The following is a 4,310-nucleotide window of genomic DNA, read 5'->3' on the forward strand; positions in this document are numbered from 1 at the left end:
CTGCACCCAGACCCAGGTAGTGTTACCCTTTTCCCTGGGGTGGGTAGAAGCAGACTGCCCCGACTCGGCAGCAGCAGGGAGGCCCCACATTCCAGAACGCAATCGGACGGCCAACTCCTCCTCCTAGCCCGCCCGCTCCAACAGGCAGCAGAGAACGGGGGTGTGTGAAGACTCCAAACCTCCCTCCGCCTGCTCATATGTAGTGTTGATGCATGTGTGTTCTAAGGTGCATTTAAAACCCAGGAGGGCATGGAGCTACCTGCCAGAGAGCAGCAGGTAAGTGCATAGCCCCTCCTGATAGCCCTCAATTTCTACATATTTAAAATTGAGAGCTGGGCAACAACGCCAGGGGTGAGGTTGTACACCCTGATGGTCTTTTGGATTCCGTGTAGCATGCCCACCGCCCAAGAACCTATATGTATGTGTTATGAGAGTGTGAGTAATGTGAATGTCTAAGTTGTGGGATAAAATTGAGGCACAGGCAGCCAGAAGGGGACAGAGGGGGGGGATGCCTCCCCTGCACCCTGGTGACACACCTTTACCCCAAGGCCCTGCATGTGTGGGTGATTGTGGTGGAGCAGGAAGAGGGAGGCAGCTGGAGATGGGGAGGGAAGGAAGGGAGGGGCAAGTGACCCCTCCCTGGGGCCAGCTCCCCCGCTGACCCCAGTAGGGACCCCCATACTCTGCAACCTGCCAGGGAAAGGGGGCCCAGGCCCATCCGGACCGGGGCCCAGTTCAGCAGCGCCGCCCGGCCCCACAGAGCCCGGGACAGCCCACCTGACCCCACCACAGAGAAAATTACACCCACCCCATCATCCACTCATCTTCCAGACTACACAAGACAATAGACGCCCAGGCTGAGATCTTCCTCCACCTGTCCTATTTCTCCCCCACCTGCACAGTGAGTTCCTGAAGAGAGGAGACCTCCTGCAAGATGTAACAGCCTCCCCCATCAGTTGAAGAGCCCCCCCCAGGTGGCTCGATGCACTGGCGGCACCCTGCGCCAGGGCTGGGCCCCCATACACCCACCCGCCCACAACCCCGGCGACACACCAACCAGGACCCAAGCCCCCAAGGCCCGGCCAGGGCCCCAGCCCAGAGACGGAGCACCCCCAGAACCCCACGGCCATCCCGGACCCACCCTGGGGCAGCCAGGCTACCAGGTCAGTAACCCACATCCGTCAGCACAGACCCTCCCCTAGCCCCGCTGCATGCAGCCACGAGGAAACCGTCACCTAAGAGCCAACAGAGCCCTTAATAGGCCATGACCGCAACCCCGGGTTGAGCCCTCCAAGGAAGATGCTCCTGGGGAATCCCCCGACGCCCCAAGCCTGTCCCTACCCCCCCCACACCAATCACAACAGCGAAGGTGGGACCAAACTATGACCCCCCCACTAGGTTATGGAGCTGATCAAAGGAGCCCAGAGCAATTGATCTGATGTGGTGGCAGAGGCTGTATCAAGACTAATGTAATCTAATAGATAATTTCTATATTGGTTAGAATTAAGATTATTTTTATTTTTCCAGTTCATGAGGACTGTTTTCTTGGCTATGCATAGGGCAGTAAAAACCATATGGGTTGTATTCTTATCTGTAGTGACATTATCTAAGCTGCCCAACAAACACACTAAAGGGGGAAGTTGGAATGTTACATTTCAGACACTTTGATAAGTCTTCACATATCTCGCGCCAAAACTTCTGAACTGGTGGACAGAACCAAAGAGCGTGGATATAATTGTCCGGTGAATTGGTTTGGCAGTGTGAGCAGTTGTTGGTAGACGTAAAGCCCATCTTGAACATCTGATGACCTGTATAGTGCACTCTATGTAGTATTTTGTATTGAATTAATTGCAGACTGGGTTTTCTAATTAAATGAAAGGTTTTTAAGCATATCTGAGACCAGAAGTTTTGGTCTCAGTTAACTGATAAATCCACTTCCCATTTTGCAATAGGAAGTGATATTGATTCATCTGTTTTAGAGAGCATTCTGTATATTTTGGAAAGTAATTTTGGGGTTTTAAGAGTAAGAAATTGAACCACACTTGGTGGTGTTTGTAGTTCAACTTGGAATTATTTATTATGGAAGGAGCAATTAATCGGAAGGACTGTAGATTTTGACCAGTTAATTGAGTAATCTGATATTCTTGCAAAAGAGTTTATCAATGCAATTACCCCAGAGAGATTGGTTTGTGAGTTTTGGAGAAAAAGTAACATCATCCGCATAAAGGCTGATTTTATGTTCCACATTCTTGCATTTTATGCCCTTAATTACTGAATTCTGTCTAATTGCTGCTGCTAGTGGTTCAATAAAAATTGCAAACAGTGAAGGGGAAAGTGGGCATCCCTGCCTGGTGCCCCTCAGGAGACAGAAGCTGGAGGATGTTTATTCATTTGTTTTGACACAAGCTGTTGGGGAATTGTATAATATTTTTAACCAGTTAATGAAAGAGGTTCCAAAACCAAATTTTTGTAAAGTTGCAAATAGAAATTTCCAGTTAACTCTGTCAAATGCTTTTTCTGCATCTAAAGAAAATATTGTAGTTTCAATGTTTTTACTGTATGAGTAGTCTATCAAATTAAGTAATCTACGTGTATTTGTTGATGAGTGCCTACGTTTTATGAAACCAGTTTGGTCAGGATGAATTAAGAGGGGGGTTATTTTCTCTAATCTCTTTGAGAGAGCTTTGCAGATTATTTTAAGGTCTACATTTATAAGGGATATTGGACGATAGCTTGAGGGATATACAGGGTCTTTGCCTGGTTTTAGCAGGAGATTAATGTTTGCAGAATTCATATTTGATGGAAGTCTGCCCTTTTCTTTGATTTCCAACAACGTTCTGTAAAAAAAATTGGGGCTAGAATCGTCCAGAATTCTTTGTAGAATTCTGCAGGAAAGCCGTCTGGACCTGGAACCTTATTATTGGGCATACTTATCAGGGCTTCCTGGAGCTCACCTGGCGTCAGTGGTGAATCCAGTGCCATTGCTTGAGTGTAATAATTTTGGAAGAGTTATGTTGTCCAAAAAATGATTAATTTCCTTTTTAGGAATAGTTTAAAAATTTATTTGTGGTGAATACAACGCTTTATAGAAAATCCCTGAAAATGTTTGTTTATTTGTTTCGGGTCATATATTGTGTTCCCAGATGAATCTTGAACAGCACATATAGTTGTTTTTTTCTTTATTTATTTTTAGCTGGTTTGCTAGAAATTGACCGGATTTATCACCATGTTCATAATTTTGTAAGCGTAGTCTTTTTACTAAGAATTTATTTTTTATTTTTTATAATCAATCATGTCATTTAATTCTAGTTTTGTTTTGCGTATTTTGTTCAACGTTTCCTGATCTTGGTGTGACACGTAGGCTTCTTCTAGGGATTTGATGTTTTTTTCTAATTCCTGAATATGTTTGTTTTCTATAAGACAATTGATAAGTGTATTTGGTAATACTGAAGCTTAAAGGAATTTGTTCAATTCTAAACTACCATTCGCTTTAATTTTCCGCCAACATCTCCGGCGTCTGACGTCAGTTACAACATGAGTCGCTTACCTTGTCCGTCACTTCCGTCACTTACCTCTGTGAAAAAAAACACAAACAAACAACAACAAAAAAAAAGATTGGATGGCTGATAATTATCTTCAACTAAATGCTGATAAAACTGAAGTCATTGTCTTTGCTCCTGAGAAATTTGTTCCCCTCGTGGTTAAAAGTCTAGGCCCTCTTGCTTCTTATATTAAACCCCCATTAGGAACCTTGGTGTTACATTTGACCCACCTCTGACGCTGGACACACGTTAAGTCTTGTTCTGTGTGTTCTGTCTGCCTTCCTACCGTTTAGTTTCATGTGCATTTCCATTGTTGTCTACAGGATCCAGGTCATATCAGTTACTGTGTTTTGTTTTTATTTTAGTGTGGCCCTGTTTAATTTAGTAAGAGTGTTGGAGGAGAGGAGGAAAAAACAGTGACAAATTCACATGTGCAGCCTGTCCTGCAGGAGGCAATACAATATAAATTAGATTGTAGTGCATAAATATACTTTTTTTTTAATGTCAAATATATTAAGTTAACATACCTCCAGCAGACAACTGTGTTTGCCGCACACCTGGCTTGTCTACTAAAATCACTACTAGAAACATAAAATACAATAAACATCAAATACATTTCAACGAATTTAAAAAAGCACTAAAAGAAAAACAGCCTGTACCTCGAACCTCTGCTGTAGAAGTTTAAAACAACCGTTTGTGTAGAAGACAGAACTTCTCAGGCTCTTCACCTACTCACACAACCATTGTTCACAGCCGCTCGTCAGTACA

The sequence above is a fragment of the Perissodus microlepis genome, chromosome 4, assembly GCF_051167445.1.
Source record: "Perissodus microlepis isolate ML-2025 ecotype Zambia chromosome 4, ASM5116744v1, whole genome shotgun sequence".
Classification (NCBI taxonomy): domain Eukaryota; kingdom Metazoa; phylum Chordata; class Actinopteri; order Cichliformes; family Cichlidae; genus Perissodus; species Perissodus microlepis.